Genomic DNA, 8,562 nt, shown 5'->3' on the forward strand with positions numbered 1-8,562 from the left:
CATACTATTGATAGAAAGGGAGCTGAGAACCCCGTTGCAGACAAGTTGTCTAGGTTAGAGAATGTTCTTGATGACCGACTACCTATTGGTGATATCTTTCCTGATGAACAATTAGCTATCACAAATGCTTCTCGTACTGGTCCATGGTATGTTGATTATGCTAATTACATTGTTGCTACATTTATACCACCTAGTTTCACATACCAGCAGAAGAAAGAGTTTTTCTACGATTTAAGACATTACTTCTGGGATGATCCACACCGTTATAAAGAAGGAGCAGATGGTGTTATTAGACGTTGTGTACCTGAGCATGAACAGGAACAGATCCTACGCAAATGTCACTCTGAGTCTTATGGAGGACACCACGCTGGAGATAGAATTGCACATAAGGTATTGCAATCCGGTTTCTATTGGCCTACTCTTTTCAAAGATGCCCGTAAGTTTGTCTTGTCTTGTGATGAATGTCAAAGAATTGGTAATATTAGTAGACGTCAAGAAATTCCTATGAACTATTCACTTGTTACTGAACCATTTGATGTTTGGGGCTTTGATTATATGGGACCGTTTCCTTCCTCTAATGGGTACACACATATTTTAGATGTTGTTGATTACGTTACTAAGTGGGTAGAAGCTATTCCAACTAGTAGTGCTGATGATAACACCTCTATTAAGATGCTTAAAGAAGTTATTTTTCCGAGGTTTGGAGTCCCTAGATACTTAATGACTCATGGTGGTTCACATTTTATTCATGGTGTTTTTCGTAAAATGCTTGCTAAGTATGATGTTAATCTTAGAATTGCATCTCCGTACCACCCACAGTCTAGTGGTCAAGTAGAACTGAGTAATAGAGAAATTAAATTAATTTTGCAAAAGACTGTTAATAGATCTAGAAAGAATTGGTCCAAGAAACTTGATGATGCATTATGGGCCTATAGAACTGCATATAAAAATCCTATGGGTATGTCTCCGTATAAAATGGTTTATGGAAAAGCATGTCACTTACCTCTCGAACTAGAACATAAGGCATATTGGGCCATTAAAGAGCTCAATAATGATTTCAAACTTGCGGGTGAGAAGAGACTATTTGACATTAGCTCACTTGATGAGTGGACAACCCATGCCTATGAGAATGCCAAACTGTTTAAAGAAAAAGTTAAAAGATGGCATGATAAAAGGATACAAAAGCGTGAGTTTAATGTAGGTGATTATGTTTTGTTATACAACTCTCATTTAAGATTTTTTGCAGGAAAACTTCTCTCTAAATGGGAAGGTCCTTGCGTTATCGAGGAGGTCTATCGTTCCGGTGCCATAAAAATCAACAACTTTGAAGGCACAAATCCAAAGGTGGCGAACGGTCAAAGAATCAAACATTATATCTCAGGTAATCCCAATAAATGTTGAAACTAATGTTATTGACACCGTAACCCTGGAGGAGTACATAAGGGACACTTTCCAGAATGTTTCAGACTCCAAAAAGGAATAGGTATGTGGTACGGTAAGTAAACCGACTCCAAAACAGTTCTAACATCAATTTTTCTCTATTTTGTAATATTTAAGAAAATGGGAAAATAAGAAGTAGTCCGGGAAGGACACGAGTCTTCCATGAGGGTGGAGGGCGCGCCCTACCCCCCCTGGACCCTGTTTTCTTGCATGATACTTCTCTTGGTCGGTAAAAAATCATTATATAATCTCCCGAAGGTTTTGACCAACATGACAAAATCTGATGTTCTTGTTTTGTGTTGTTTTTGCCGCAGATTAGATCAAGATGTCTTCTCAAGAGTCAGTCGGGGAGAGCCGGGTATCTCACTCGACACCGTGGTGAAAAGCAAACTGCGATGCCGATCACTTTGGGCCACCAAGTGAGGAAGAGATGGAGGCTGACTTGAAAATGATAGATGCCATGGAGGAAGATCAAGAAGTTACCTCTCATCTCCAAACCAGATTTATGATGGAGGAACTCCAGAGCTTAGCAATTCCAAATTCGGTCATCCCTCCCAATGCTAGATTTCTTTCTTATGAAAATATGAAAAAGGTGTTACTTGTTCTCCCACAGCTATGCAACATCCATGGGTGAAAGAAGCTTTAGCCATCGCGGGTAAACTCCGGAAGGAAACAATGGATCTAAAGCAGAAAGTCAATAAGCTCGAGGAACAGAACCGTATCCTAAGGGGCATCATCACCAAAAATATCACATCACTACCTCCGAAGAAAGAGACATAAACACATGGGTATGGGCACTCCCCCTGGCAACTGCCAAGCTTGGGGGAGGTGCCCTGGTATCGTATCACCATCACACTCCTATCTTTACCGTTTTTCTTATCTCGATCCTTTTGGTTATATCTTGATCTAGTAGAATAAAGTTTAGTATGATCTAGCTTTGAGTTTTTGTGTTGATCCTTATCTATGTAATCGAGTCCCTGAGCTATATATAATAAAGATTAGTCTTGAGTCGAGGGCTTGGTTATCTGACTATGATCTTGAGGGAGGAAAAGAAAAAATAAAAAATAAAAAGAAATAAAGGGATCATATTGATCTTATGAAGAGTAATGACTTCACATATAAAGAGTATGATGAATAAAAGTTGTTGAGAGTTGACAAACATAGTTTTGGTCATCATTGCAATTAATAAGAAGTAATAAAGAAAGAGAGGTTTTCACATATAAATATACTATCTTGGACATCTTTTATGATTCTGAGCACTCATTAAAATATGACATGCTAAAAAGTTGATGTTGGACAAGGAAGACAACGTAATGTGTTATGTTTTCTTATATCCGAAATAAATTATATTTTCATGGATCATCCAACATGTTGACCTTGCCTTTCCCCCTCATGCTATCCAAATTCTTTGCACCAAGTAGAGAGACTACTTGTGCTTGCAATTATCCTTAAACCCAGTTTTTCCATGAGAGTCCACCATATCTACCTATGGATTGAGTAAGATCCTTCAAGCAAGTTGTCATTGTTGCAAGTAATAAAAATTGCTCTCTCAATATGCATGATCTATTAGTGTGGAGAAAATAAGCTTTATACGAGCTTGTGATATGGAAGAAATAAAAGCGACAGACTGCATAATAAAGGTCCCTATCACAAGTGGCAACATAAAGTGATGTTCTTTTGCATTAAGATTTTGTGCATCCAACCATAAAAGCACATGACAACCTCTGCTTCCCTCTGCGAAGGGCCTATCTTTTATTTTAGTCTTATACCTTATACAAGAGTCATGGTGATCTTCACCTTTCCTTTTTACACTTTATCATTTGGCAAGCACTATGTGTTGGAAAGATCCTGATATATTTATATCCAACTGGATGTGTATTTTCATAAAGCATTATTGTTGACGTTACCCTTTAGGTAAAAGGTTGGGAGGCAAAACTATAAGCCCCTATCTTTCTCTGTGTCCGATTAAAACTTCATACCCATAAGTATTGCGTGAGTGTTAGCAATTGTAAAAGACTAAATGATAGTTGAGTATGTGGACTTGCTGAAAAGCTCTTATATTGAATCTTTCTAATGTTATGATAAATTGCAATTGCTTCAATGACTCAGATCATAGTTTGTTAGTTTTCAATGAAGTTTATGATTCATACTTTACATTGTGAATAGATTGTTACTTCAGCATAAGAAATCATATGACAATATACATATATATGCTGCTGTTTTAAGAATGATCATGATGCCCTCATGTCCATATTTTATTTTATCGACAACTCTATCTCTAAACATGTGGACATATTTTTCGATATCGTCTTCCGCTTGAGGACAAGCGAGGTCTAAGCTTGGGGGAGTTGATACTTCCATTTTGCATCATGTTTTTATATCAATATTTATTGCATTATGGGCTATTACTTCACATTATATCACAATACTTATGCCTTTTCTCTCTTATTTTACAAGGTTTACATGAAGAGGGAGAATGCCGGCAGCTAGAATTCTAGGCTGGAAAAGGAGCAAATATTAGAGACCTATTCTACACAACTCCAAAAGTCCTGAAACTCCATAAAAGTCAATTTTCGAATATATTAAAAATATTGGGTGAAGAAAGCACCGGAGGGGGGCCACCCACTGTCCACGAGGGTGGAGGGCGCGCCCAACCCCCTTGGCGTGCCCCTGCCTCGTGGGCCACCTGGAAGCCCCCCGATGCCCATCTTCTAGTATAAGGTGTCTTTTGCCCTGGAAAAAATCATAAGGAAGCTTTCGGGTCGAAGCGCCGCCGTCTCAAGGCGGAACCTTGGTGGAATCAATATAGTGCTCCGGCGGAGCTGTTCTGCCGGGGAAACATCCCTCCGGGAGGGGGAAATCGTCACCATCGTCATCACCATCGATCCTCTCATCGGGAGGGGGTCAATCTCCATCAACATCTTCACCAGCACCATCTCCTCTCAAACCCTAGTTGATCTCTTGTATCCGATCTTTGTCTCAAAACCTCAGATTGGTACCTGTGGGTTGCTACTAGTGTTGATTACTCCTTGTAGTTGATGCTAGTTGGTTTATTCGATGGAAGATCATATGTTCAAATCCTTTATGCATATTAATACCCCTCTGATTATGAACATGAATATGATTTGTGATTAGTTACGTTCGTTCCCGAGGACATGGGAGAAGTCTTGTTATAAGTAGTCATGTGAATTTGGTATTCGTTCGATATTTTGATGAGATGTATGTTGTATTTCCTGTAGTGGTGTTATGTGAACGTCGACTACACGACACTTCATATTTATTTGGGCCTAGGGGAAGGCATTGGGAAGTAATAAGTAGATGATGGGTTGCTAGAGTGACAGAAGCTTAAACCCTAGTTTATGCGTTGCTTCGTAAGGGGCTGATTTGGATCCACATGTTTCATGCTATGGTTAGGTTTACCTTAATTCTTCTTTCGTAGTTGCGGATGCTTGCGAGAGGGGTTAATCATAAGTGGGATGCTTGTTCAAGGAAGGGCAGTATCCAAGCACCGGTCCACCCACATATCAAATTATCAAAGTAACGAACGCGAATCATATGAGCATGATGAAAACTAGCTTGACGATAATTCCCATGTGTCCTCGGGAGCACTTTCCTTTATATAAGAGTTTGTCCAGGCTTCTCCTTTGCTACAAAAAGGATTGGACCACCTTGCTGCACCTTGTTTACTTTTGTTACTTGTTACCCGTTACGAATTACCTTATCATAAAACTATCTGTTACCGATAATTTCTGTGCTTGCAGAGAATACCTTACTGAAAACCGCTTGTCATTTCCTTCTGGTCCTTGCTGGGTTCAACACTCTTACTTATCGAATGGACTACGATAGATCCCCTATACTTGTGGGTCATCAAGACCTTCTTCTGGCGCCGTTGCCGGGGAGTTAAGCGCCTTTGGTAGGTGGAATTTCGTAAGGAAAAATTTATATAGTGTGCTGAAATTTACTGTCACTATGGAAAATAATCATTTGAGGGGCTTGTTCGGGGTATCTTCACCCCGAATAGTAGAGCAAAGAGTTGCTCCTCAACCTACTGGAAATTTTTACTTTGAAATTCCTTCGGGTATGATAGAGAAACTGCTAGCTAATCCTTTTACGGGAGATGGAACATTACATCCCGATATGCACCTAATCTATGTGGATGAAGTTTGTGGATTATTTAAGCTTGCAGGTATGCCCGAGGATGTTATCAAGAAGAAGGTCTTCCCTTTATCTTTGAATGGAAAGGCATTGACATGGTTTAGGCAATGTGATGATATTGGGTCATGGAACTACAACCGATTGAAGTTGGAATTTCATCAGAAGTTTTATCCTATGCATCTGGTTCATCGTGATCGTAATTATATATATAATTTTTGGCCTCGCGAACGAGAAAGTATCGCTCATTCTTGGGGGAGGCTTAAGTCAATGTTATATTCATGCCCCAATCATGAGCTCTCAAGAGAATTTATTATTCAAATTTTTATGCTCGGCTTCTTGTGCTGGTTCTTTTATGATGAAGACTATTGAATTGAGATGGGATTCAGATGGGAACGACACCACAACCATCCATCTGTCCACCACCCACATTAATGACACGTGGCTGCCGATGAGCCTACTCCAGCGCCAGCCGTCCATCTGTCCGCCGTGGCTCATTGCCATTCGCCTGCTATATTAACTTCAGCCCCAGCTCCCAGCCATAGCCAAAGACCCACACTCATTCTCCTCTGGTCCCTTCCTTCTATTGGCTCCACTCAAACCATGGCCTCCTGGCGCTCCAAAGCTCTCTTGAACGTACTATCGTTGGAGCAGAAGAAGGACATCGGCGGCTCCGCTCCGGGCGTGCTCCAAAGCTCTCTTTGACGTACTATGGCAGGAGTAGACAAAGGACATCACCGGATCCCCCCGGCCGCCCTCCGCCACCACGACCATGAAGCCGGCGCACGTGCGCGGGCATAGCCGACAGCAAGGAAGAGTAGTACATGGTAGGTTGCCGCCACTCTGGTTCCAGGAAGGCCACCGCTCCTCCACTCAGTCGATGCCAAGCTTGGTGGGGTAAACATCGACGATCGATTAGCCGCTTGATGGCAACATGGAGGCGGAAGTCTCCAGAACCTTGTGCTCCGGAGGAGGAGGTTATCGAGGCGGAGCTCGACAAAGCCGAGGCGGATGAGGAGGAGGCGAAGCCAATAGCCGAAGCATAAGTTCTCGGGGTGCATGGCCGGACATGGTGGTCGGGCGCCGGCGATCGTTTAGATTTGGTTTACAGTAGGTTTTAGTATGGTTTGTGCGAAATAAGTAAGAAATTTTGTCCATTTTATAGGAAAAGTTTTCAAAATTTAATGAATTTCATCCGATTAATTTGAAATTTTCTTTGTTTGCACGAATTTCATCCGGTTGGTTCATATAGTTGTCGAAAGGTATACGGGCAGCATTGGATGGCATTCTCTGGCATCAGTGTCCTCGGACAAATGCCAGTGTAAATTTGTGGGCCAGCGCTGGAGATGCCCTAACTATCATGCTATAATCGCTAACATTGCTCCATTATTTCATACGGAATAGTTATCCCTAGATCAAAAATCAGATCCGTTGTGTTTCACACTCCTCCCAAATAAGAGTGTAGACTCTTGCTTACAAAAAAATGGAGCAAGTGGACGGCACTGTAGCACGTCATATCACTCAAGCTAGCCCGCCTAACGCACGGGAAAGCCCCACCCTTGTCATTTTGTTTTGTATTTCTATCGATCGATCGGATGAAAATGTTACGCTTTGCAAGTTCAAACGGAAAAGGCGGCACACTTAACGCACGCCTGTCGCGTTCGCATCGCACCCATGTCAGTCCGGCTCGCACGCCGCTCACGAGAGGGGACACGCGTTGTCTTTCATTTTTACTAAGATGTGGGACTTCAATTGAATAAATCGTCGATAGCCGAAATCTAATCGCTCGGCGGGCATCGGCTGAGAAGAGAGAGATGGGGGAGGGAGAAGAGATCGCCGCCCGCCGCGCACGGACTCCAGGAAATAAGGTGATAATGTGAGGTGGGCCATGCGGGAGTCCGTACCGCTTCCAAGCCCGCTTCTGACCACCCTGGCCCTCCAGCAAACCCCTCCCCCCTCCCGCGCGTGCTCCCCCGTCAGACGCCAGCTGCCCGCATTCATAGCAAGTAGTACTAGTAAAATACTGGGCCATAAGCCTGCTTATGTGGAGGAGAGAGAGAGGCATTGACAAAGTCAAGGAGTGGGCCTTGCAAGATCCCGTCTCTACACGTGCTCCTAGGTATAAAAAAATAATTCTAAAAAAAGAGGTATAAAAAACAATTGTGTCTAAAAAAAGTAGGTAAAAAATATTTGAGAGGAAATAGATAGAGAGAAAGTGAGAACAAGTTGTAACCTTATAGTCAACACTATGGTACATGAGGAAGGAAGGAGTTGTGCACATTACGGTTCACTGGGCTGCCGTGTTTCACACTCCTCCGTCATAACAGTGGAGACAATAGCTTTCATCAAAAATAAACAATGACTACTTGTTGCTCGTCCCATATCAGAAAGAATACTTTCATTCGCCGACATGTGGGACGTCGTCCATCCTGGTCCAACTGCCATGCGCAAAATTATCCTGGTCCACCCCGGTCATAGCACAGGCCCAAACATTCCCAACGTAAGTTGGTCGGAGGAAGGAACCATCATGACTTCGTTCAATTCCGCTTCGTCAATAAAATTTACTTTACCCGCAATACTGCTACCACACGCGAAGACTGGACGGTACTGTAACACGTCATATCACTGAAACCCACTAGGCCAAACTAACCTGCCTAGGATTTGTACTCCCTCTATTTCAAAGTTAGTTTTACAAAGTTGAGTCATCTATCTTCCTATGGCCACAGGACCCAGTCCCCAGGCAGGCTTCAGCCGCCGCTGGTATGCCAGGTCATGATGTTGTGGTCATGGCCAGGAGGTGAGCGGCCCGAGGTCCTGGAAGAGCTCCTAAGGCGCGATGCTCAAGAGGTCCCCTTTGGCGTGGAAGCGGCTCCCTGAAGGCCGAAAAGGAAAGCGACATTGCCCGTGCGAGGTTGCGAGAATCGAGGTGTTGCGTCATGAGGTTCACGCTGATATGTATGGGTGACTTAT

The sequence above is a fragment of the Triticum aestivum genome, chromosome 3D (genome assembly GCF_018294505.1).
Source record: "Triticum aestivum cultivar Chinese Spring chromosome 3D, IWGSC CS RefSeq v2.1, whole genome shotgun sequence".
NCBI classification, from domain to species: domain Eukaryota; kingdom Viridiplantae; phylum Streptophyta; class Magnoliopsida; order Poales; family Poaceae; genus Triticum; species Triticum aestivum.